General features: G+C 44.8%; 2 long non-coding RNA genes across 2 annotated transcripts in view; one reads left to right on the top strand and one right to left on the bottom strand.

The window, feature by feature from the left end:
- The window catches only part of LOC307214513, a 214,102-nt gene that overhangs the window by 118,941 nt on the left and 67,251 nt on the right, over positions 1–27,910 (bottom strand). The window lies entirely within an intron of this gene.
- LOC307214378 lies at positions 983–26,046 on the top strand. Its single transcript, XR_013838009.1, has 3 exons — positions 983–1,321; positions 3,266–3,330; positions 25,539–26,046. It is a non-coding gene; the product is annotated as an uncharacterized lncRNA (long non-coding RNA).

Below are 27,910 nucleotides of genomic sequence, written 5' to 3'. Positions count from 1 at the left end.
TTCTTTAGGGTCCAGCTCTCACTTCCATACATCACTACTGGGAAAACCATAGCTTTAACTATACAGACCTTTGTTGGCAAGGTTATGTCTCTGCTTTTTAAGATGCTGAATAACACCATATCACTGGCAAATAGCAAAATGGATACTTTATGGGATAAAACTGAAACAGGAAATAATTCTGGTCCTTTCAGTTCCATTATTGCATCATTTGCATAAATGCTAAACAGCAGGGGAGCCAGTAACCACCCTTGTCACACCCCTTTTGTTTTTGGAATTGGAGCTGACCATTTGCCCCTACTTTCACTCTCACATACATTTCAGATTAGATTTGACTTTTGGATTTATTTATTTATTTAGTACTCGTCTGTCATTTATTCCAACCCAACAGAAGGCAAATCTTTTTTTAAAAAAAATGCAGTAGGTGAGGAGAAAAGGTCAAGGGTTTATGGGAAATGATAGATAATGAATTCAAAAAGAAGTTTAAATTGGTGATTCCCGCCCAAAAAACCCCAAAGCCTTTTTTGCTAGAGATGATTGGGACAGAGGTTACAAAGAAATTGACTAATCTTTTTATGCATGCAACAACTGCAGGCAGAATCTTAGATGTTCAGAAATGGAAAGAGGAGGAGACTCCAACCATAGAAGGATGACTTGTAAAATTAATGAATAACACTGGAATGTCAAAATTGACTGTAAAACCAAGAGATCAAAATGGCGAACTGTTTATGGGAAATTGGAGGCCTTTTTGGACTATCTGTCAAAATATTTTAGCGAAACGAAATCTCTCGCAGGTTTTGAGATATGAGCGGCGGGGGGCAGGAATGTGATATAAAATGTTACAAGTGAAGTGCAGATCTAACTGTGAAGCTGTTGTAGTTTTAGGGACACACAGGAAACCATCTCTGCAGAAAAACTCACACTGTCTTGCAGCTGCCTACCATACCCAGCATAATGTGCTTATGCGGTAAAGGCATCACAGTGATCCATTGTGATCTTATCAGAACAAAGTTTGCAGTGGTGCAAACTGTTAGGAGGAGAAGGCTGGAAGCAAAAGGGTTAAAAAAGATCACACGCTGCCTTGTAAAGATAGCAGGAATTAGGGAACAGGCGACAGATGTTCCATGTGGAGGCACTTAGCTTTATGGTGCCACCTGGACCCATTTAATACCTTTAAAAGCAATCACTTGGTCATTTGCAAAAGCAGATATAGGGACTGAGTTGTTTGAAAACAGAGGCATCTTTGGCCAAGTCCGTCTACCACTTCCAGGATGTTCTGCTGTGACAAATGGCGGAAGAAAGTTTGCTGTTTGCTGTCTCAAAGGTATAAATCATTGCTAGGTGAATTGCTATGCCATAAACAATGTTCAAAATGCAAGGTGGCGGGAAACTAATTTCAAATGATACAGGCACATTTAATTGCCTATTTGATTTTGTTTATGATTCCTTTCCCATGAGACATCCCAAAGTGGTTAACAAATAAATGAAAACATCAATAAAAGTGTGTGAGAGAGAAGGAGGGAGGGAGGAGAGATGGTGGATGGATGGATGGATGGATGGATGGAGAGATGCTATGGACAAAATTTCCCTGAGTCCTACCCAAGTCAGGTCTATTCAGAAGGACTTTGACATCAGATGAGGAAGACAGGCAAACTAATGTCAGTGTACTGGAAGAAGCAAATGTCACCAGTGTGGAAGCAACGATTCTTCAACATCAACTCCGTTGGACTGGTCATGTTGTTTGGATGCCTGATTATCGTCTTCCAAAGCAACTACTCTATTCCCAACTTAAGAATGGAAAGCGACATACCAGTGGACAACAAAAGAGGTTTAAAGACTCTCTCAAGGCAAATCTTTTTTAAAAATGTAGTATAAACACTGACAACTGGGAATCATTGGCCTGCGAGTGCTCCAATTGGAGAACAGCCTTCACCAAAGGCGTCACAGACTTTGAAGAAGCACAAACTCAGGACAAAGGGCAAAAAGAGCTAAGAGGAAGGCATGTTTGGCAAATCCTCACCATGATCAACTCCCACCCGGAAACCTATGTCCCCACTGTAGAAGGATGTGCAAATTCAGAATGGCCTCCACAGTCACTTATGAACACCCTGTTAAGACCATATTCATGGAAGACAATCTTACTTGGCTATGAGTGATTGTCAAAGAAGAAGAGGCATGAACTGCTATGGGTCTGGTTGGGTGGTCCACAGCCATCCATGGTTGTCATCAGGAAGGAACATCAGACAGGAAAGAGAGGCAAGCATGGTGGGGAAACCCTTCAGCAAAGTCAAGATCTCTGCTTGGTGGCTGCATCTTCCAGGAGGAGGAAGGCCCAACTTCCCGTGTGCCTGTTGCTCTTCTTCCTGCCTGATGCCTCCCCACACCTCAGCATCCTGCAGCTTGTGGGTGGGTGATGTCCACAAGCAGCTTTCTTTTCAAGGGTGGTGAGTCTGTGGGAGGGAGGCACCCACCATCTCAGCCAGGGTGCCTCCACCCTTCTCTTAGCTATGTATTTAATGAGGATTCCAAAACATTAATTCAATTTAATTAATTTATAAAATTTATATATCGCCCGTCATCCGAGGATCACAGGGTGGTTTACAGCAGAAAAACTTTAAAAATGCACCCCATAGTAAGAAACCAAAACAATGACACACACCCAAAATTAGTCCTGCCCCTGACTTTACTTGGACCCAAGTGTGGGGTGGTGGTCCTAGGGTCAGCCAAGGGTGGGGCAACCCAAGACTCTTTGTATCGGAGCCAAAGGTGGGGTAGATTGGGAGCCTGCCACGGCCCTCTCACATCCCCCCTGCAGCCTTGATTCCAGGGGCCTGAATCAGGGCAACCCAACCTGGACTAACCTGAGGATGACCTACCTCACACTGGACCCAGTTCCAAAGAAGTTCAGGAGCAAGGCTTATGTTTAATTAGGAGCTTTTCTGAAACCCTAATTAAACATATGGCCAGGTAGGGGAAGGATATATTGTTCCCCTCTCCACCCCACTCCTGAATGAGAGCAAGGGGTGTTAATTCTATGGGTGGTCCTTTACAAGTAGCTTTGGACTTGATACAAAAATTACCCAATAGCTTGAAGGGCTGGTATAGACTTTCCAGCGGAGGAAATGAGATGTTTCTACTTGACTGGCTTAGATGAATGTAAAAGAGGTTTTTCACTTGAAATGGGGAATTTATAGGCCAGCATCTTGGGGGTTCATCTGCCAGCTGAGAAGCCCCAGGAGACGACTGTCCTTCTGAATCCCTCCTTCAGGGGCCTTCTGAGCAGCTGGAGAGACGGAAGAAGCTGAGTAGTAATGACTGAAGAGGCAACAGATGGTAAGTTAAATATTCCTCTGGGAGCTGGTCAGCTTGACAGTCATTCTATAAATAATGCGCTGAGTTTTTACTACTCTTCCTGTGAGTAGAGGTTGTTTCACAATTGCTTCCCACGCAGCCTTCGTCCTTCCTGGGTCTGTTTTCCAAGCCAAAAATATCTCCAGGAAAATTACACAGGAAGACTTCCCCAGCCTACTACACTTTTCTTATATCCTAAGCCCAGGAAGATGTTGCATGTTTACTATTCAGCTGCTCAAAACACACAGCTCTCTCCGACTGTGTACATAAGTATACCTTTAAAACACATCCAAAGCACATTCTTTCCTTCAAAGAGTTCTGGGCAATTCCAGAGTTACGGTTTTCAGCAACCCTTAGCAAATTACAGTACCTACAGAAAACTCTGACAGTCTGCAAGAGACCAGAGGATCAGTGTTAATATACCCTCCAACTTTTCTTTGATGAAAACAGGGATGTCCTTTTATTATTATTATTATTATTATTATTATTATTATTATTATTACCCTGCCCATCTGACTAGGTTGCCCCAGCCACTCTGGGTGACTTCCAACATATATAAAACCATAATAAAACATTACACATTTTTCAAAAACTTCCATATGCAGCGCTGTCTTCAGATGTCTTCTAAAGGTTGTATAGTTACAGATCTCCTTGGATCGGGGGGGGGGGTTGTCACATAACTCCATACCCCCCACCGTTTCTCTGATGAAAATAAGGATGTCCGAAGGAAAAGTGGGATATTCTGGGATCAAATCAGAAACTGGGGTGGCTTCTGTAAATCCAGGACTGTCCTTGGAAAATAGGAACACTTGGACGGTCTGTGTTAAGAACCAGATTTAGTCCTGTGCTTCTGAAATAATTTGAGGTGGGATTTCCCTGCTCTAAGGCATCCATCCTATAGCAAGAGCTGCTCGGGTAAGCAGAATTAGGATCCAGCAGATCTTAAGCAGGTAGAAGCCCTGAGAAAGAGGCATCTGGTGGGATCAGAGAGGGGCCACTTACGCTGGATCCTAAGCCCATTGAGCTCAGTCACATGTACTGGCAACCCAGCAGAAAGGGTGGTGTAATTCAAACACTATTCTGAAGGCTTGTTAGCTCAGCCAGCTTTAGCCTGCTCCTGAATGGAGTTTGGGTCTGGTTTGATTTCTGCCGGACTTGCATAGTTTCGAAGTATTTTATTTCTGATGGAAAGATGGAATTATTGAATTATTAATTGATATGGAAAATAAGGGTCTCCAGGGCTATAACAAGACAACTGGGGGGGGGGGCGGTATCGAAAGACAAGAGTTTTATTTCGTGTCAATGGTACAGACAGTCTCTGCAGTCTCCCTCTGCCCCCGCTCCCCAAAGATAGTTTGTTAATGAATCAAAAGCTGGATTTTGGAGGCGGGGGTTGCGGATATTCACATCACATTTCAGAGATAGTAAGGCCCCTTCCTTTCCCTGCAGCCATAACAAAAATAATCAGGAACAAATGTAATTAACTGAAAACACATGCCGCCATAGGTACAGAGAGAGATTTCCGGAAGTAAGGCAGAACTGTAACTGAACAGAAATTTGTGCTAAAAGCGTAACTATGGGACGAAACAAAATCTCCTGGCTATTTACTATCTTATGAGCATGCCATAAAGATATATATACACACACACACACACACACACACACCCTTAAGAACTTAAGTAACACCTCCTCAACCCACTTGGTTAGCTGGTTTTACTGGTAATGCAATTAACCCTTAATTCACACACCGAATGATCTCTGCTGTTGCACTTCCAACAACCAGGCCAATCAGCACACAGGCCCTGCTCATTTCTTATTATTTATTACATTTAAACTCCACCTTTTCAGGTGGCGCTGTGGGTTAAACCACAGAGCCTAGGACTTGCCGATCAGAAGGTCGGCGGTTCGAATCCCCGCGATGGAGTGAGCTCCCGTTGCTCGGTCCCTGCTCCTGCCAACCTAGCAGTTCAAAAGCACGTCAAAGTGCAAGTAGAGAAATAGGTACCATTCCAGCAGGAAGGTAAACGGCGTTTCCGTGCGCTGCTCTGGTTCACCAGAAGCGGCTTATTCATGCTGGCCACATGACCTGGAAACTGTACCCCGGCTTCCTCGGCCAGTAAAGCGAGATGGGCGCTGCAACCCCAGAATTGGTCACAACTGGACCTAATGGTCAGGGGTCCCTTTACCTTTACCTTTTTTCTAAAGAGCTCCTGGCGGTGTATAAGGTTCACTCCCTCTCTTTTCGCATCCGGAAGCAGGCAACGTGTTCTAAGGAAAAGGTAGATTATCTTCCACTTTGCCATTCTTGTCATGCTATATTGGGTGTGGGTGGGTGTGGGTGTGTATGCACATCAGGGAACCTGTGGCCCTCCAGATGTTGTTGGATACCAAGTCCCATCAGCCCTAGCCAGCCTGGCCAATGGACAAGGATGAATTGCAGTCCAACCATAACCAGGCTTCATCATCAATCCTGGAGGATTCCCATCTTTGGTGTACATCTTCCTGATATCTTCCAACTTCCCTGTTTAGGGAAGCTTTTAGCCCTGTTTAGGGAAGCTTTTAATGTTTGACGGACTATTGTATTTTAATATTTTGTTGGAAGCCGCCCAGAGTGGTTGGGAAAACCCAGCCAGATGGGCAGGGTATAAATAATAAATTATTATTATTATATTATATAACCACCTATCAGGGAGGGGAGAGGAGGCAGGGAAAGTCACATTCCACTAGTGAGCCTTGTCCTGTGTGTGCATACCCCACTTAGTGCTATGTTGAATTCCACCCTCAGTCTTCAAGGGCGGCCCTGCATAGATCGCGCTGCAGTACTCTAGTCAGTAGGTCACCAGCTCATGGAATTCAGTGGCCAAGTGACTTGTAAATACTATTTTACAATACTTCTTTTTCACTTATAAAGGTGGCAGGGCCCACCTGCACGGCCATCGTTGTGTTGCCGTTTGCTGCTGTTGTTACACGTGAGGAAAGAAACACAAGATCTCACACGACGAGGTGAATCATGCGTGCAGAGGACACATCAACACTGTCAAGTGGGCTGCAAAATGAAATGAAATATAAATATTCAAAAGTTAAACAAATGAGAGGGGTAGTACCAAAGATGCTCCTCGCCTGTAGTCATTCTCTATTTTTTAATATATATATATATTATTGATTTTCCACATTTATAACAAATATAACACATAAAAGACACAAAACGAAACACATTACAATACAGTGGTACCTCGGGTTAAGTACTTAATTCGTTCCGGAGGTCTGTACTTAACCTGAAACTGTTCTTAACCTGAAACACCACTTTAGCTAATGGGGCCTCCCGCTGCTGCTGCATCGCTGGAGCACAATTTCTGTTCTCAACCTGAAGCAAAGTTCTTAACCTGAAGCACTATTTCTCGGTTAGCGGAGTCTGTAACCTGAAGCATATGTAACCTGAATCGTATGTTACCCGAGGTACCACTGTACTAAATGAAAAAAAGAAAGAAAAATGAAAACACTTATTACTTCTAAAATCCAAATTAACTTTCATTGTTATCTGACTTCCTCAAATCCCCTGTCAGGGAACTGCCATCGGAGCCAGAGGAGGAGGGAGGGCTCCAGAGGGATGCCGGAGAGCATCCCAGGAGGGGGAGAGGCAGCCCATCTGCTGGGGAAGGAAATCAGCGTAGCACCAGTGGAGAAGGGGGGCAGATGGGGGAATCAGCGAGGTGGCTCCATGACTCCTCGCCGGAGACCAGTGGGGAGAGCACGGGTCCTCCGCTGCCCACACCCTCCCTGCGCAGAAGACTTCTGCGCAGGGAAAGTAGGCAGAGACTAGGCGTCAAAGAACTTCTTTGCTGGAAGAAGTTCAAGAAACGCCCACTGACGGATTCTGCCAGCGATTGAGACAGCCACGGATGGGTGGCTGTCCGGACAGAAAGGGTTCACCCAGGTAACCCAGCCAGGTGTGGCGACGACTTACGCACGAGCAACTGCAGTACTAACTGAATTTCATTGTGACACCTTTGTAACAGTTCTCCAAGATCATCTTTCTAATAAAATTAACTCCTAGTCATTCTCTATTAATATTCCATTGCAGTGGATGCAAAATGCACTGTTACACGGAACCCAGCATGCCCTGGCTAGTTTGACTGGGGGGAATTGATAGGGTTATTGTTGTGAAGCTGGCACAAGTTTATATATTCCACCACACACTTTGCAATGAGGGCGTATCAAAAATCACTCTACAGCAGACATGTAAATTTGGTGGTGCCTTTTCTATGTGATTTAAACCATTTACTGAAGAGTGGGGTTTTAAAAAAGTCTAAATCCCTAAACTTTCCATACCTGTTCTGACTGAATCCATGATTGCATTCAAATCTTTTCCCATTAATAACTTTTAGTGACTAAGCTCTGATTTAACAGAATGGGTGGGGGGATTCTTGTTCCTTTCCTGAAGGAGTGGCTGCTGTTAACGCTGACAGCTGGTTTAGTCAAGAGGCCCTCTGCATGTTTGAAGGATAATCGAGTGGTTCGTGTAGCTAGTCATATTGATGAGTAAGATTTCCTATGGACACTAAGGGGGGAAAGAAAAAACACACACCCCATACGCAGAACTGGCAGTGGGAAAGGAAGAAACGAATGGGCACTTCCAAGGGATAATTGTATTTCTGCTTTGAAGCATATGGCAAGATTGGGCTGAAGTAACTTAGACAGCACTGAAGGCCATGTCAAGAATATATCATGACTCAGACGATGGCAGAGAACTGGAATATTTACCAATCCTTCCCAGAAAGAACTCCCGCATTATGCTACCAGTGTCTTCCATCAGAATCCTCTTCTAAACTCACCATTTTTGTGATGTCTTTGGCCAAACTCCTTGCTCCACACCCTCAAACATACTCAATGAAGGTCCATAAAGCCTACATCCATGCTATATTTTAAAGCTTTGTAAAACAGTGGTGTACTTTGTAATACAGAGCTGGACCATAAAGAAGGCTGATCGCCGAAGAATTGATGCTTTTGAATTATGGTGCTGGAGAAGACTCTTGAGAGTCCCATGGACTGCAAGAAGATCAAACCTATCCATTCTTAAGGAAATCAGCCCTGAGTGCTCACTGGAAGGACAGATCCTGAAGCTGAGGCTCCAATACTTTGGCCACCTCATGAGAAGAGAAGACTCCCTGGAAAAGACCCTGATGTTGGGAAAGATGGAGGGCACAAGGAGAAGGTGACGACAGAGGACAAGATGGTTGGATAGTGTTCTCGAAGCTACCAGCATGAGTTTGACCAAACTGCGGGAGGCAGTGGAAGACAGGAGTGCCTGGCGTGCTCTGGTCCATGGGGTCACGAAGAGTCGGACATGACTAAACAACTAAACAACAACATAAATACAGTGGTACCTCAGGTTACATACGCTTCAGGTTACAGACTCTGCTAACCCAGAAATAGTGCTTCCGGTTAAGAACTTTGCTTCAGGATGAGAACAAAAATCATGCTCTAGCAGCGCAGTGGGGGCAGGAGGTCCCATTAGCTAAAGTGGTGCTTCAGGTTAAGAACAGTTTCAGGTTAAGAATGGACCTCCGGAACGAATTAAGTACTTAACCCGAGGTACCACTGTACTACTTTAAACAGTCTTCCCCTAAAGAATCCTGGGCACTGTAACCCCCTACAGATCTACAATACCCAGAGTTTCCTGGGAAGAGGGATTGACTGTTAAACCACTACTGTAGCTCAGTGAGAAGAATAAGGATCTCCCAAGAACCCTAAGCACCCTTAACAAACTACAGTTCCCATGGTTGGGTGGGAATGTGCTTCAAATGTATGGAGTATACACAGTCCATATTCCATCCCAACATACCCAAAAGCTGCAAACTGGGATCTGGACATCAGATTTCTATGAAATAGAATAATATGTACTGGTTATGGGAAGCTGATATAATAAATATGAACAAATTAAAACTGACATAATCATACTTCATTTTGCGGGGGGTGGGAATCAAATCAACCTGAACACAATAGGTAACACATACAAAGAACGCACAGACTCATAGATCAATTCAAAATAGTCAATAAATTAATTTTATTTGTTTGTTCTTGTTATACAAGAACAAAGGAGGAAAATAAGCTTAAAGCAGAACAACAACACCAATTGAGGCTTGCTCTTTTGGTCGTCAGCAAGTCATTGAAAGAGAAGATTGCAAGGCATAACCTTCAGAGGGACCCATAAGTTACCCTCCAAGTTTGGAACGCTAAGACAACTCAAAAGTCTCATAATCGTAGAAATAAAATGGTCCAAGCCTATGGTTACCAGATTTTTTTTCAATGATTCCGGGGACACTTTTTTTTTTTTTTAAAGCTGAGTAGCAACAGGGAGTCAATAGCGGAGATGCTGAGGCAAAAGACCCTGGGCCCAAGCACACATGCATATTGTATAAAGGTGCAAAGCCCTTCTTTCGCACCTTGTGAAACATAAATGCGTAGAGTTTTTAAAAAAACTAGGCAATGGTGCGCCGTGCGCCCATGACTCCTGAGCCTTCCCCAATCTCCTCCCCCCTCCCCCCTTTGTTTTGGCAGATCAGGGGAAGCTCGGGATTCATGGATGGGCGGCTGTTACCCAGGAGGGGCCAGCCTGGTAGTGCAGTTGGCTCTGGCTGGCTTCAGGAGCTGCTCGCTGCCATGGCGCAGGAAAAATGGCGGGCACCATGGCAGCGAGCAGTGAGCAGCTCCTGAAGCCATCCAGAGCCAACTGTGCTAACAGGCTGGCTCCGGGCTGCTGAGGCTGCCGCTGCCACGTTTCCCGGGGACAGATTTGCAAATCTCGGGACATTCCAGGGACGGAATTTGTCCAGGGACAGATTCGCAAATCCGGGGACTGTCTCCGGAAACCGGGGACATCTAGTAACCCTATCCAAGCCACCTCAAGAAACTACATTTCTCAAGGTACCCTGGTGTACAACTCTAGATACAATTCACCATTCATACAAGCAGTTTCCCATCTGCATTTAAATTAGGATACTCCCAAACAGATTGTAATACACACATTCAAAATCATTTGACTGGCTATCAATCTCCCTACATGCACAGAGCAAGATCTTATTAACTGACAGATGTGTTTTGCCCATATCAGCATTGATGCCTATGCTTACAACATGACCCATTTTGATACATATTTTAAATTATTTTGCTCAAAATTGCTTTTGCATTAAAAAGACGTTTAGAGCTTGGGCTTGTCAGACCCAAGAGTCAACGTTTTCTCCTTCACCTTCATCATTTCTGAGGTGCAGGGAGCCCCAAAGCAAATCTCTTTGTCTCCATTCCTTCTGGGCAAGAATTTCAAGTCTCAGGTTTAATCAAAGTGCTAATCCTAGGAGATTTACACAGGACAATATTGTATTCAGCGTTTTACACGAAAGCGACTAAGTGCTACAAATACCTGTGCGCGAAGTAATTTATTCCCTGGGGTTCCTCAAAGAAACAGATCTCGGAAAGACTGGAATAAGTTTTGCCATCAATTAACAAGTGGAACAGGCACACAGCTTTTGTGAGCAAGTGCTTCTATACGAACCATCTCACATTGGGTTTAAGAAGGCAGTGTTTTCATCAAGCTGAAAGGGCAGCAAAGCAAAGAGATCATCTTTTTCCGCGTGTGTTTGAGCATGTCTGTTTTTCTTGCATTAATCCATATAGCATTTCTGTGTGTGTTGAAACTCTATGTACGGGGCCTCTCCTATCCTATCAGTATGCCACTAAATACCAGATGTTTGGAAACAAACAAGGAAGGGCTTATTTCCTTCATGTCCCCTTGTAAGTCCCAAATATGTTTGAGCCTGCTGTGGAAAAAGGGGAGTGGGAGAAATTGAAGGTGTCTGTTAGCCAGCGTGAGCTGCTGCCAACTGATTTCTCTACTACATGGGACCCTGCTGTGGAAAGTGGGAGAGGGAGGAATTGGTGGAGAAGCCAGCACTGTTTTTGTCAGTGGAGGAGAACTCACAGGAAAAGCTCATGGCTTGTGTGCCTGCTGAATTCGGCGGATGGTCTTCTGTCATGAATGCTTTAGCTGAGATTCCCACATTTTCAGAGGTTGGACTTCTACGACCCTCATGTGCCCTTCCAACTCTACAGTTCTATGATTCCATAAAGCCTGCCAAATGAGATTCTTTGTCAAGGTAATGGCTTTGACTGGCTAGTTAAGTACCACAATTTAGCATATCCAAAGACGTTGCTCTGTGCCACAGACAAATGTGCATGACTTTTCTACACTTCCCTCACCTGGCTGGTACATAGGAGAACAATAGCCAGAGTTGTTTTGGGTGTGAGCAGAAAATCCGGATGCTGAAAGCTGGAGATGGAGATGGAGACATGTTTGCTCTGGGCTGGATTTGGGGGCTGCCCTGGAAACCTAATTGGGAAGTAAGTTCTGCTTTGGGAGCATCAACACTGTAAGATCTTTGTGCTCAAGTTGCATATATGTGCAAATGAAACCAAATATCCTAAAGGCACCACAGTCTCCATTGGTCTTTATTCAAAGGAAACCAAACTCTGGATAAGTGTAGGCACCCCTGGAAATCTCTCATGCTTGGAATTTAGGAGCGTAACAATATTCTATACAATATTGTTTCATTTAAGCTGCTAAATTATATTAACTTTTTTGTATCACTTCACATAATGTTACATGGAATGAAATTTTTTTTATTGTGATGTATAATTGTTTCTAAAAGGTTTTTGAGTTGTACTTCTTGTTCATTTGATATGTTGTGAGCCACATTGGACACAGTTTTGTGGGAAGCATACACCTACACTGACATTATCCTTTTTTGGATGTGTCAGTTTTGTAGGTACAGAATTAGTGTTTTCTTTTTTAAAAATCTGGGGAAGCATTCAAGCATGTGTCTCCTATTTCTGCACTCTAAAATGGTACAGCCCCCCAAAAAACTGCACCACATGACTGCTGAACTCTCCGTGTAGATAATACTTTGTCTCCTGTTTGCTTTTTGGAACTTTTTGAGAGATGACAGATATTTCCAAGCTGTCCTCTTGGAACTCTTCATTCCATAGCATTGTATGCCTTTAACCGAAAACCTAATATTTACAAGTCAAAGAGTCCCCACTGATGAGATACAGTCAACAGCTGCTACATGTTTGTTGTAGCTTCAGAAGGCATGTAAATTAGCACAATTTTGAAACAGGTAATGATTGTATTGAGTGCAAGGAAAGTATTTTTTTTAATTGCTTTTGTATTTCGGATCAGTGTCTATTATTTTCTGTTGTTACCCTGTTAAATGCCATTCCACTTGATGGCAAGACGGTGATCGCAATTCACCATCCAAGTACACCACCTACCCAGAAGCTCCTAATCAACCCTACCCTGTTTTTTTAAAAAAGAAAAACCTACTAGATCCTACCTCCCTTGACCCATCAAAACCCTCAGGGGTGATTCACAAAAATGGAAAGAGGACGAGATTCCAACCAAAGAAAAATGGCTTATAAAATTAATGGATTACGCTGAAATGGTGAAATTGTGTGGAAAACCAAGAGATCAAAATGATGAACCATTTATGGGAAATTGGAGGCCTCTTTGAACTATCTGTCAAAGTATTTTAGCGATATGAATTTGCTAGCAGGATTTGAGATACGAGTGGCAGGGGGGAAATGAATAAGATGGAGTTGGCGTGTTAGTAAAAAGTATAATGCAGCAATTAAGGATTAGAATAAAAGCATCAGGGCAGAAGGGGTGGGAAGCCAAAAAGAAAAATATAAGTGAAGGTTATATTTTATGTTAAGTAAATTAGTTAAAACCTTTGAAAAACTCATACAAATAATATTTTTTAAAACCCTCAGGAGTGTACCTACTTATCTACCAAAAATTCATTAGAATCCGTCCCTTGACTAGTCATTCCCATCCCTGTCTCTGCTCACCAGGTGTGTATTAAATCACAACTTGGCAGCCTTACTAGTGACAGCTTTGTTAAGTTGTTTTTTGGGGTTGTTTTTGTGCCCTTCTATAGCTTCATAGTTTGAAGTAAGAAAAAAAAGTGACATTTCACTGACCAGGCCAACTCCATCCCCTCCCCAAGTGGCTATGTGAATAATACCATTTACAAATATGTCTTGCTATTGAGCAGACCACTAGAGGGGTTGCTTTTGCAAGGAAAGGCTTCTTGTTTAATCATTCATCGCACCTTCTACACACATCTGGTTTTCTTTCAACCCGTCATGTCCCCGTTGAGACAATGCTAAGGCAATTGTTCATCTGGAGAACGTTGAAAAGTTTAGGAAGGAAATATGAAAGGACAATGATGAATACGAGGTCTTTGACTGGCAAATGAGATACCTCCTAGTAGACATCAGGGACGGAATTCCTTTCCATGGGACACTCAGTGCTACCTCATAAAACTTCACCAAATTGTGTAATAAACTGTGGGATGCTTTTTGAGTCATTCTTAGCAGAGTCCCTTCGTGACTCACTTAGTAAGGATTTGAAGAAACCTATTAGTGGGCAGTGCTGAAACGGCAAAGTGCTAACTTTCGCCACCACCGCCCTCAGCCCAGTAAAATTATACACATCGTGTTTATAAGAGGAGATGTTTTCCTTGGCAGGAGTTGTGATGACCAAGAAGCAGTCTAACTCACAGGAAAGTATGAACAGACTGACCACTCACACAGCAGAGCTTCAGCACCCACTAGTCTTCCACTCAGACATAAACTATGTAATTTTAGAACATGCTGGCAGAAACTTGATTGCAGAGTGAGCAAAGTGGCCACAAAGGAACGGCAGTGCAGGAGCCAGCCTTTAAGTATTCTGGTGTGGGATGGAGGAAGTGGGAACAGGGTGGCAAGAGGAGATGGGGGGGGGGGAGGGAATAGATGGTTCTCTTTAAAGTCACCACCAGGAGCGAAATGATGATCTGGGGAAGACCTTTCTGTCTTCCAGTGGATATGCTGAATGAGTCACGGCAGAAATCTCAGCTTAAAAAAAGAAAAACAGATACAGATACAGAACTAGACGTTTCCTGCACCTCGCAGCATGAGAAAAGAAATCAGGGGAGAAAATCAAAGGCAATGCAATCTCTGCTGAAGAGCCAAGCCGTCAGTCTCAGTCAAGAAGAGGGGAAAGCGGGGATGAGGGCAGCTCAGCCCCACGAGCCAAATGTCACCCTCTAGTCCTCTCTGTTTGGTTCATGGAACGCTCCCCAGCTACACCCCTTTTCCTTAGGTCCCACCTCTCCACAGTCCTCCTTTTGTGCTTTGCCTGACTGGTACGAGTCTTTGAAAGCTGGTCACATTTCTGGTTTGCCTGGGTAGAAAATAAAAATAGGTGTGCGAATGCATGCAGGAACCAGCTTATGCAGCTTTATTTTATTTTTTAATTATCTTTTTTATTTGATTTTCAAAAAAGTAAACATACAACAAACCATAGTACAAAATCGAAATATCGAGATTACTCTGAATCTGTCCCCATCTTTTGAATTCTGTTTTCAACTGCATATCAATACTTCTCCAGTTTTTCATCTTCCTAAGTTATCTGTACATTATGTTACATTACACGTGTATTTAAAATCCTGCTAATGTTTTAACCTGTTTACAGTGGTACTTCGGGTTACATACACTTCAGGTTACATACGCTTCAGGTTACAGACTCTGCTAACCCAGGAATAGTACCTCGGGTTAAGAACTTTGCTTCAGGATGAGAACAGAAATCGTGCGGCGGCGGCACGGCAGCAGTGGGAGGCCCCATTAGCTAAAGCGGTGCTTCAAGTTAAGAACAGTTTCAGGTTAAGAACAGACCTCCGGAACGAATTAAGTACGTAACCAGAGGCACCACTGTACAATGATTTTGTATATACATTATAAACATTTCCCATTCTTCTTTAAATTTCTTGTCTTCTTGATTCCTGAGCTTACCAGTTAATTTTGCCATTTCGGCATAATCCATCAACTTGATTTGCCATTCTTCTCTGGTCGGGGCTGTCTCTTCCTTCCATCTCCCGGGCTAGCAACATCCAAGCAGCTGTTGTGGCATACATGAACAATTTCCTCTGATCCTTTGGAATCTCGGTACCCAATAAAAAAGCTTCTTTTTTTAAAACAAAAGTTATTTTAAACATTTCCCCCCATTTCACTATATATCATTTCCCAGAATTTTTAAGTTACATTACAGGTCCACCACATATGATAAAAGGTACCTTCTTTTTCTTTACAAGCTTAAAGGTAAAGGTAAAGGGACCCCTGACAGTTAAGTCCAGTTGCAAACAACTCTGGGGTTGCAGCGTTCATCTTGCTTTACTGGCTGAGGAAGCCAACATTTGTCCGCAGACTGCTTCTGGGTTATGTGGCCAGCATGATTAAGCCCCTTCTGGCGAACCAGAGCAGCGCACGGAAACGCCGTTTACCTTCCCGTCAGAGCAGTACCTATTTATCTACTTGCACTTTGACGTGCTTTCGAACTGCTAGGTTGGCAGGAGCAGGGACCGAACAACAGGAGCTCACCCCATCGCGGGGATTCGAACTGCCAACCTTCTGATCAGCAAGCCCTAGGCTCTGTGGTTTAGACCACAGTGCCACCCGCGTTGCAGCTTTAAATCCAGCCTGCATAGTTTGAAACTCTCAAAGCCCAACATCATGAGATGGTCGACCAAGGGCTCAACTAATTTTTGCCTGTCTGTGAGTGAAAAAGCAGGCAAGATATTTAGGTGTCTGAATGGTACTCCTGTCATGGCAGAATTATAATAAACACAATACTTGACAATGTGCTATCCATTAGGAGGTAGGTGCCCCTATACCTGCTGCCTGAGATGGAGATTATCAGTCTTGCTAATGAGAGGGCTAGACCTGGGCTGTCAGATAGATAGATAAAACAATTATTTGAGTCAGCCACAAGCCATAGCAAAGGAATCAAATCCAATAAACACAGATCTAGCTAGATGGTAAGGTAAAGGTAAAGGTACCCCTGCCCGTACGGGCCAGTCTTGACAGACTCTGGGGTTGTGCGCCCATCTCACTTAAGAGGCCAGGGGCCAGCGCTGTCCGGAGACACTTCCGGGTCACGTGGCCAGCGTGACATCGCTGCTCTGGCGAGCCAGAGCCGCACACGGAAACGCCGTTTACCTTCCCGCTGGTAAGCGGTCCCTATTTATCTACTTGCACCCGGAGGTGCTTTCGAACTGCTAGGTTGGCAGGCGCTGGGACCGAGCAGCGGGAGCGCACCCCGCCGCAGGGATTCGAACCGCCGACCTTTCGATCGGCAAGCCCTAGGCGCTGAGGCTTTATACACTATACAAAATACGTTCTGAGAATTTACAACTGCACATATGAAAGAGTTCATAACTGTCCTCGACCACAAATGAAGCATATGAACGAGTGGGCTTTCCTTGCAAGGCATTAAACAGGTTCGTCAGATGGTAGATCTAATTCTAATTGCTGTCAAACATATCTCTAAGCTTGACAGTCTGGCTGTTGGGTTGTATTTATTTGGATTGGTGGGTCATGAGTTGCGCAGGTTTTTTTTCCTGACAATTGAAAACAGGTGTTCCACCCCCAACCACCACCACCCCCCAATAAAAATGACATCCCGATGGGTTTGTTTTGCATAACACCACCCTGCTAAGTGTTTTCTGTGTTGCAATTTCATTCCTACACCTCCTTTGCTTTTCAGGACTTGCCGTTTCAATATATTGCCTGCTTGCTAGCAAATGGATCTGAAAATCCCGCTTTTGAGAATTTTTGTTGTATTGATTCAGTCCCTGGATGGCTGTAATATGAGAAATATGTGGAAACTTGAAAATGGTATTTTGTTTACCCTCCTTTGCAGCTGCCAAAACAGCTGCCATTGAGCTTTTTTCTTTTTCTTTTTTTTTAAGGAAACAAGGGCCTGTTATCTGACTGGGAGGAAAATAGACATATTCTCACAACCAGGCAAATGTGTTTCTCAAATGTGTACTTTAGAAAAGGGTGTGCAGAGACAATTTAAGTAAAGGGGAAATAAAAATGGACAAAGTCACACAATGAACTATCACAGAGACAACTTCAGAAACCTTTTTGCAAGGTTCAGACCTTCATGCAAAGCCTTACAGATTCTCTCTCTCTCTCTCTCTCTCTCTCTCTCTCTCTCTCTCTCTCTCTCTCACACACACACACACACACAGAAGCCGTAAATAGTCAAACCATTTTGTCCTGTTTTGTTAATTCCTTTGCATGTGTGTGTGCAAAGTCAAAAACAGGAGTGGTGTAGAATCTCACAACTTGTGTTCCTCCTCCTGTTGTTGTCATTTCCCACCCTGTTTGAGGAACCAGCCAGCCGGCCACCCTCTTTTCCAGAATAATATAATAATAATAATAATAATAATTTATTATTTATACCCCGCCCATCTGGCTGAGTTTCCCCAGCCACTCTGGGCGGCTCCCAATCAGTGTTAAAAACAATACAGCATTACATATTAAAAACTTCCCTGAACAGGGCTGCCTTAAGATGTCTTCTGAATGTCAGGTAATTCTTTATCTCTTTGACATCTGATGGGAGGGCGTTCCACAGGTCGGGCGCCACTACCGAGAAGGCCCTCTGCCTGGTTCCCTGTAGCCTCACTTCTCGCAATGAGGGAACCGCCAGAAGGCCCTCGGCGCTGGATCTCAGTGTCCGGGCTGAACGATGGGGGTGGAGATGCTCCTTCAGGTATACAGGACCGAGGCCGTTTAGGGCTTTAAAGGTCAGCACCAACACTTTGAATCGTGCTCGGAAACGTACTGGGAGCCAGTGCAGATCTCTCAGAACCGGTGTTATGTGGTCCCGGCGGCCACTCCCAGTCACCAGTCTAGCTGCCGCATTCTGGATTAATTGCAGTTTCCGGGTCACCTTCAAAGGTAGCCCCACGTAGAGCGCGTTGCAGTAGTCCAAGCGTGAGATAACCAGAGCATGCACCACTCTGGCGAGACAGTCCGCGGGAAGGTAGGGTCTTAGCCTGCGTACCAGGTGGAGCTGGTAGACAGCTGCCCTGGACACAGAGTTAACCTGCGCCTCCATGGACAGCTGTGAGTCCAAAATGACTCCCAGGCTGCGCACCTGGTCCTTCAGGGGCACAGTTACCCCATTCAGGACCAGGGAATCCTCCACACCTGCCCGCCTCCTGTCCCCCAAAAACAGTACTTCTGTCTTGTCAGGATTCAACCTCAATCTGTTAGCCGCCATCCAACCTCCAACCGCTTCCAGGCACTCACACAGGACCTTCACCGCCTTCACTGGTTCTGATTTAAAGGAGAGGTAGAGCTGGGTGTCATCTGCATACTGATGAACACCCAGTCCAAACCCCCTGATGATCTCTCCCAGCGGCTTCATATAGATGTTAAAAAGCATGGGGGAGAGGACGGAACCCTGAGGTACCCCACAAGTGAGGGCCCAAGGGTCTGAACACTCATCCCCCACCACCACTTTCTGAACACGGCCCAGGAGGAAGGAGCGGAACCACTGTATAACAGTGCCCCCAGCTCCCAGCCCCTCTAGACGGTCCAGAAGGATGTTATGGTCGATGGTGTCAAAGGCCGCTGAGAGATCCAGCAGAACTAGGAAACAGCTCTCACCTTTGTCCCTAGCCCGCCGGAGATCATCAACCAGCGCGACCAAGGCAGTTTCAGTCCCATGGTGAGGCCTGAATCCCGATTGGAAGGGATCCAAATGGTCCGTTTCCTCCAGGCGTGCTTGGAGTTGTTCAGCAACCACCCGCTCAATCACCTTGCCCAAGAATGGAAGATTTGAGACTGGGCGATAGTTGGCCAAATTGGCCGGGTCTAAAGATGTTTTTTTAAGAAGCGGTTTAATGACCGCCTCTTTCAGCGGGTCTGGGAAGGCTCCCTCACAGAGGGAAGCATTCACCACCCCGCAAAGCCCATCGCCCAGCCCTTCCCGGCTCGCTTTTATCAGCCAGGATGGGCAAGGATCAAGAAGACAGGTGGTCGGTTTCACTCGTCCAAGCAGCCTGTCCACATCCTCGGAGGTAACAGATTGGAATTGATCCCATATAACAGGACCAGACAGAACTCTAGCACTCTCCCGCCCTGGCCCTGCTCCCACTGTGGAGTCTACTTCCTTCTGAATCTGAGCGATTTTATCTGCAAAAAACTTTGCAAAAGCATTGCAGGAGATCTTGGGGTCCCTACCAGGCCCCGGTGGTACAGGTGGTTCCGATAAACTGCGAACCACCTGAAAAAGTCTCCTGCTGCTGTTTTCTGCAGATGCAATGGAGGCGGCGAAGAAGGCCCTCTTCGCCGTCGCCATTGCCACTTGGTAGGCTCGACGTTGAGCTCTGACCCGTGTCCGGTCTGATTCAGAATGAGTTTTCCGCCACCGGCGCTCTAGCCGTCTCAACGATTGTTTCATCACCCTCAGCTCCGGGGAGAACCACGGGGCTGTCCGGGCTCCATGCAATCGGAGAATCTGCAATTTGATTCCCTTCCCCATCCTCTGATTTCCATGCTTAGTTCTCATAGGGTTGTTTGGAGGCAACTCCTTCTCCCTCCCAACTTGAGATTATTTTCTATTTTCCCCCTGAAGGTTTTGTACCTTTCCCACAACCCTCCTGATATTTTCCCCCTTGCACATAGATGGTGCCATTTTGAATACATACAGATTGCCACTACTTTTTATGAATTAGTTTTTATTCAAGGTTTTATTGTGCTACAAAACAAACAAATGCGGGGAAACTACATGTTTTGTCTCCCCTTTCAAACTATCGAGTCTTTTTCACAGTTTGTTTGCATGTAGTGAGACACACTTTTGTCATCGACAACTTGTGATTGGGGAGAAAGAGAGGGAGAGAGAGAGAAAGATGGGGGTTTGTGTCAGCATCAGGTGGATAGGTTGTGTGTGTGTGTGTGTGTGTGTGTGTCCATCTATATATACCGTATTTTTCGCCCCATAGGACGCACCGGCCCATAGGACGCACCTAGTCTTTTTTTGGGGGGGGGAATAAAGGGGAAAAAATTATTAACCCCCCCCCAGGTGCTCTGCACTAATCCTGAAGCTTGGGGCATGCGGAGTTCAGCGCGCCCCAAGCTTCTGGGTGCCAGCAAGGTCTCCGCTAGCCTTGGGAAAGCCGCGCGGCTCTCCCACGGCTAGCGGAGCGCTGCACTAATCCCGAAGCTTGGGGCGTGCGGAGCTCAGCGCGCCCCAAGCTTCTGGGTGCCGACAAGGTCTCCGCTAGCCTTGGGAAAGCCGCGCGGCACTCCCATGGCTAGCGGAGCGCTGCACTAATCCCGAAGCTTGGGGCGTGCAGAGCTCAGCGCGCCCCAAGCTTCTGGCTGCTGGCAAGGTCTCCGCTAGCCGTGGGAGAGCCGCGCAACTTCGGTGCACCGACCCCCCTCGCTCTCCAGGCTTCAGCGAAAGCCTGCATTCGCCCCATAGGACGCACACACATTTCCCCTTCATTTTTGGAGGGGAAAAAGTGCGTCCTATAGGGCGAAAATACGGTATATACACATACACATACATTGCAAGAGGTTAGAGGGTCTAGAGCTTGATTGGTTGCATTCAGTTGGTTACAGTGGGGCTTGTTTGTGGGGGGGGGGGGGCAGGTTATTGGGTCATGTTCGCCATATTGATTTGAAGGATGCATTATTTTGCCCAAAAAAGAAATCAAGAATTTCCCCATCCCATCCTCTCTGCAACTCATACAGCAAGAAAAACAAAAGAAAGCCAGGCTGGTCTAACGCAGAAAGCCAAACAGCATCCAAATGTCTTTAATTTAGTTTAAAACAAGTGGAAAGTAAATTTCTCATAAACCTCTGAAGAGGCTGTAAGTTTCGGTCCTTGAGGACCATGGTTTGTTGACTCGGGCTGTTTGTAGCGGTGTATCCGTTCCACTGTAAAGGACAAGAAAGATTTTAACTTTTTCTAAGTAGTTCTAACATAGAGAGGCAGAAGAACCTGCTTCAAGTAAATCCTGTTTTGAATTTATTGTATACAATTGTATATTATTGATCAACACCACACATCAGACTTTTTAATAGCTTGAAGCTATACTGTTGCACATGAGGGGAAGGTCAAGGGAGAAACCTAAATAAGTTTCAACTTAACTGACAGCTGTCACTCTGTATTGGTGTATTTGTCCCGAATTGTTTTTCTTGACAAGAGTAACAGACTCAACCACACAAACAGGCCTCAGATACAAAAACGAAACTGTTTCTCCCCCTGCTCTCTCTCTCCCTCCCTCCCTCCCTCCCTCTCTCTTTCTCACCCTGAGGTTACCCCCCTAGCAACAAAATTTCAACTTTGCTTTCTTCAATGAATTTTGGAATTCCTCCTCAGGCAAAGCCTCTGAAGAACATCAAGGGAACCCATTTATGAGCCTTGGGTTCAAAAGCCCTGAAAAGACCCATTCTTCCTATACAGAGGGTCAGTTCACCATTGAGAATTGAGGGAGTAAGATTTCCTTCTGGTGATTACTGCCTTGATTTCACGAGACTTTAGGTGTCCTCATCCCCATGCCCTTCCACCCATATGTTCAGCTGGCATTTGAAAGGGCTCTGTCAGCATACAGATTGGAGCAGGATCTCTGCACATCTAGAGTACCGTGTCCCTTCTAAGACAGTCTGATAATGAAGTAGACAGGAGAGTGGCAGCTGGATGTTAAAGCTGGTGTAGATGTATTTTCCCCCAAGATGGGCATTTAACTATACAACTGGTGCAACTGCTTTATGTTGGAGGAGGGTCCTCACAGAGCTCCATAAATCAATCAGAAGGGTTTTCCTATTTTGAAACTCCAGTTTACTCATGGGTGCTGCTCTGCGGATCTCTTTAAGTCCCTTCCTCCAGCACTGAACTGCTCACACAGATAGACCTCCCGTGAGATGTGAGATGCACAAGAAAGCCAGAGAGAGTTAACCTGTGGACTCTTTTTCCAGCTCTTGGAATTGTGGAAACTTGGAGCAGATGTGAAAAAATCCTAATCCTCAGCTGTAGTCATCCTGGCTCAAGAAGCCAGGACAAATAAAAATGATGGCTAACACTTCCAATAGATGCTCAAGCCCAAGCTTTGGTTAGCCTGCAAGAGAAAGATGTTAAATAAATATGGGACAGAGACTGGGATGTGATCTCTGCTATCCAGATGTGGTTCATGGATGGCAATATTCAGAAGACGTTCTTGGAGATCATTATGTGGCATGGAGTGAATACAAACATCTCCCATCACATTCTCCAAGAGTTCTTGAAGCAATTTAAAGTTTTTTTTTTAAAGGTCTAAAATGTAATTGTGGCATTATAGGTCACAAACTGTGCCTGATTGTTAAAAAAAAATTCTGAGAAACACATAACCCTACCTGTTTAGAGGCAGTGGCAGGTTTAATGCAGTCACTAAAAGGAAATGTGCTTCAGTGTGTGATTTTTCACTATCCATTGCAGTAAAAAAAAGACAGGACCAAAAATTAATAAATGCACCTTTCATTCTCAGCCTTCACAGCTTTGACAATTAAATATCAACCACAGAATAATCACAGATTAAAGATGCATGTACCCAGAGTAAGTTTCATTGAACACATTAGGTAGGGGAAAAATCCACCTAACATGTTTGCCAGTAAGCATATTTATAAAGCAACTTGAGCCGTACTTTCCCAAAGAAAAATATATACTATTTTCATTCAAAAGGGGGAGGGGGAGAGAAACATATTTATCTATTGTTCCATGATTTCCAAGCCATGACCTGCCCTGGAGGTTCTATCATTGTTCCAGTGGGCTGACTGGCAGAGCATGAAACAAACATGCTAAATATGAGAGATTGCCTGTAATGTTATTCTATCAAAATGGCAATTTCCGAAAGGATTTGAAATGGAGCTTGCCTTTCCTTAAACATCAGGGAGGTCCACCCTAGTTGCCAAGATGGTCTCCAGCTCAAGCTGGTCCTAATATCTCCACACAAAAACATTCCTTTCCCTCAGATTTATTTTTAAGGCCTAATCTCAAGCAGATTTTAGAGAACATGTCAGAAGCTGGAGTTTTCTGCAGTTAGCACTGTTGAATTTAAAGCTCTTCACCACAGTTTGATGGGCTACAGCGCATGAAATATCTTCATACCGTAGTTTCCTTCTCGTGAGGTTAACTCTTCTAAATCTAACGTTAACGTAAAAAAAAAAAAAAGGTAAAACCCACACACCACAATGACAAGGAGGAACAAGCTGAAATCAAAAGGATGTAGAAGCCACAGAAGTAAAGAATGGCTCCCCATCTCCATGAATGCAGCCCACATTTGATTTAGCTTTCACATCTATCAAGATGTCTATGACATTTCTAAGATGGCAGAAGCTTGGCAATGACTGGCGATTGGATTGTGGCTTGGCACCAGTTTCAGTGTCGCATTTTGGACAAGGTGAAATTGTAAAATAAGTTTCCTAGGCGGTATTATGGGATCTCATCATGACTAAGATTTCACACACAGCATTTAAAGTGTTTTTCAGCAGCTGTGTGTGTGAGAGAGAGTTAGTTAGTTAAATGTACAGATACTTGTTTGGGATTTTTGAATCAACTGAGGGTCATGTGAATTGTTTTAACTGATTTTAATATAATCAGTAAGGTCTGTATAGTTAAAGCTATGGTTTTCCCAGTAGTGATGTATGGAAGTGAGAGCTGGACCATAAAGAAGGCTGATCGCCGAAGAATTGATGCTTTTGAATTATGGTGCTGGAGGAGACTCTTGAGAGTCCCATGGACTGCAAGAAGATCAAACCTATCCATTCTTAAGGAAATCAGCCCTGAGTGCTCACTGGAAGGACAGATCCTGAAGCTGAGACTCCAATACTTTGGCCACCTCATGAGAAGAGAGGACTCCCTGGAAAAGACCCTGATGTTGGGAAAGATGGAGGGCACAAGGAGAAGGGGACGACAGAGGACGAGATGGTTGGACAGTGTTCTCGAAGCTACCAGCATGAGTTTGACTAAACTGCGGGAGGCAGTGGAAGACAGAAGTGCCCGGCGTGCTCTGGTACATGGGGTCACGAAGAGTCGGACACGACTAAACGACTAAACAACAACAACAACAATGTAATCATTAAATAGTTAACAGATGATAAATACAATATACGGCACTAATAATCATGTAAGAAGGTCATGTTCCAACCTTACTGCATTTTTTGTGTCTCATGCAACTAGAATTATTCTGTTTCTAGTGCGCTTAAGATTTCTATCCACTTTTTTCAATTTGGGGTTTACACACATTTTAACTTCCGAGTTCAGAGGTGTGTCTTTAGTCACTGTTAGTAGGCATGGTTTTATTACGTCTTCCCCATGATCCATGGACATCTGCGGCACAGCCATTTTCTTTCTTTGCTTACTGGTGGTGTGCGGTGAAAGTGATAAGACTGGGATAGAACCTTGTTGGTCATTTTTCCATAGCCGTCATCTACGAGATATCCACAGCTCTCTTTTCAGAGCAAGTCGTCAGAGGTTCCCTGGAGCTGGGGAAAGGAGAGCAAGGGAATCACTGCACGAAATCACAGGCTGGCCCAGTGGGTGAGGCAACACATTGCTGAGAAATGCGTGTGATCTTAGGCCTTGAAAACGAAGTACAAATTGAGGGCTACAGAGGTCCTTAAAGTGTCAAGATTGTCATCAATTGGTCTACATCCACTGGGACAGGATCTTATAATCCATGAAACTATTAATTTCCAAAGATTAAAATAGTAATTTCTATGCTGGGAAATATAATTCTGTTCTATGTCTTTTTTATATATATAGAAATTTCACTTTTCATTTTACATATATTTACCTCATCATCATCATCATCTTTATATCAATCCGCATTTTCTTCTACTTCCCTCCCCTCCTTTCTGCGGTTACTTATTTTATATCTTTTTATTACTGCATATCCAATTTAAATCTATTTATTAACTTCCCATTATATTCTCTTTTAGTTATCCGTTACTGTACCAGTTTATGCCAACCCTGCTAACATTTTAAGTTGTTTACAATGCGTCTTCAAATAACCAATAGATTTTTCTCCACTAAGTCATAATGAGTCTCTCATCTTGATTTCATATTCTTCCATTAACTTTCACCATTTCTGCATATTCCATCAGTTTTATTTGCCAATCTCCTTTCGTTGAAACTGTTTCTTCTTTCCACCTTTGGGTATACATCATACAAGCTGCTGTGGTAGCATACATAATTTTCTTTTTTCTGCGCTGTCTTCGTCAGATGAAACCCACAGTCAACAATTATTTCTATTTTTTTACAGACAGGAAACCAAAGCCAAGAATGGGAAGTGACTTTGTCAATCAACAAAAGGCCACACAACTTGCACTTGGTGAAGGTGCAACTTGAACCCAAGTCCTCCAAAATCAACCCCAACGGACTCTCCTTTATAAATCTGTTCCTAAATACACAGCATGCAAAGAACAAAAGAAGGTAAATATCATATAAAGAGTCTGGGCTATATGAAAATGTTGTTTGGGCTCCTTTGTCCAACATACAAGCACCTGTCCAAGGAACTCTCCACCCAGCTGGGCCAAATGAAAAGAGGAAAGGCAGCATGGTGCAGTGGTTAGAATGCCTCCTGCTGCAAGCTACGTGGCAACTCAGTGGCTGAGCACACACTTTGCACATCCAATCCTTCACATTTCTGGTAAAATATATCAGCAGCAGGTAATCACAAAGATCTCTGCTTTGACTCTGGAAAGAGTCACTGCCAGGAAGGAGAAACAATCTTGGGACAGCTAAACCAATGTCCTAAACCAATCAACCTTTTTGAGTCCACGGCTCCTTTGACCAACTACATTCTTTCTGTGGCACCTCTGTGGGGTTCAGGAGCCCAGTTATGTCACCCCTTTCTGGCAGAGGCAGCAGACCGTCACCCCTTTTTGAACACTCTCCCTTGTGAAGTGTTCCCTCAGCCTCCTCTCCTCTCCCCTCTCCTTGGGAGTCCTCTGAGCAGTCGCTACTGCCACCCCTGGTCTCTGAGCTCCCACCCCCCACCCCAAAGAGAGGTGCCTCCTCACACTGCCTCACAGGGCCCCAGCCTTGGTGGCCCAACGGAGACTGGCCAGAGGTGAACATGAGGCTTACACCTTACCTTGGGAGGCAGCAGTGGGCACCACTGGGTTTACATGGTGGAAAGGCTCCCTTTCAGCACCGGACACTCAGCTCCCAGGCAGGCCTTGCACACAGCAAACACAAGAAAGGCCAGCACCATGTCTGCCTGCCTGGCCTCCCTCTTGTTTGTCCACTCCCGAGGGCTGGTGGACTACCTGACTGGGCTCCCTTGGCCACTTGCTTGCTTACTCCAAGGCCACCTCAGTTCTTGGCAACCAGCATCCACTGGCCACCCCACAGGCACCATTCACCTGTGGTGCCTGTAGCGAGGGCTGCTTCAACAAACACAAAAGCCTTTGGGAGGCAGAGACATGAGAGAGCTTCAGATGAAGGTGGGGAGGAAAGAGGGACAGAGACCAGTGCTGCCCGCAGCACCCCGATTATCATTCAAGGCACTCCAGGGTGCCACGGCACACTGGTTGAAAACCACTTTCCTAGCCTGTTAGAAGGCAGCTTCCAATGTAACTTGCCAGCTTAAAAAGTAGCAGCCCAGCATGAAACAGAAGCAGCATTTCCTCCACAACCACATGCCACAAGAGTTCCTAGCCACACTCTCTCCTTGAGGGAAATCCAGGGCTCCCCCTGCTCTTCCTGGTTCTTTTGTTTTTTTCTTTTTTCTGCAGGGATTTCTAAAAAGGTCTTCCCTCGTCCAGACAGAACCTGTAACCCCGAGCTTTTAGAAAAGGGCAGGAAATCGATCTCCCGAGTCTGTCAGGCCGGCATGAAGCCCCTGCTCAAGGAGAGGATATGGTTACAAGGCACAGGTGCACTGCCAGAATGCCTCGCCGATGGTAGCGCAAGCAAGGAAGGGCTTCTCTCTCTTCACAGTCGAAGAAAGAAATTTGTCAGTGACAAGAAAGATGGCTTGCGTGCCGCACATTCCTGGGCCTGAGGAATAATGAAAGTGGGAGGGGAAGGAGAGGGGGGAAATCAAATTTCAACTAAGGATGTCAGCAGCGAAGTTAACGCAGGTGCAATATTCCCCCAAACAAAGGCCATCTTTGTTTCTCCTCTATTTTGTGCTGCAAAAAGGAGTTTCCTTCCTCCTCCTCCTCGCCCTCCTCCTTTTATCAGTGCACGGAAGATTAAAATGCTGATACCCTTCCCCAGCAAAAATATTTTTACAGCTCTTGCTCAAAGGACTGGAAGATGAGTCGCATTTGACGGAACTTAAAAACAGGGACATTTTTAAAAGGAGAAGTCCGTAGAGTACTGTTGTTCAAGGTTCAGTGGTACCTTGGGTTAAGTACTTAATTCGTTCTGGAGGTCCATTCTTAACCTGAAACGGTTCTTAACCTGAAGCACCGTTTTAGCTAATGGGGCTTCCTGCTGCCGCCGCGCCGCCAAAGCACGATTTCTGTTCTCATCCTGAAGCAAAGTTCTTAACCTGAAGCATAATTTCTGGGTTAGCGGAGTCTGTAACCTGAAGCGTATGTAACCTGAAGCGTATGTAACCTGAGGTACCACTGTAGTATTTATTAAGAATGTTGTTGGGGAGGAGTGGAGAACAACACACAC

The sequence above is a fragment of the Podarcis cretensis genome (genome assembly GCF_951804945.1).
Source record: "Podarcis cretensis genome assembly, chromosome: 4".
Classification (NCBI taxonomy): Eukaryota; Metazoa; Chordata; class Lepidosauria; order Squamata; family Lacertidae; genus Podarcis; species Podarcis cretensis.
This window is presented reverse-complemented; position numbering and strand designations above follow the sequence as displayed.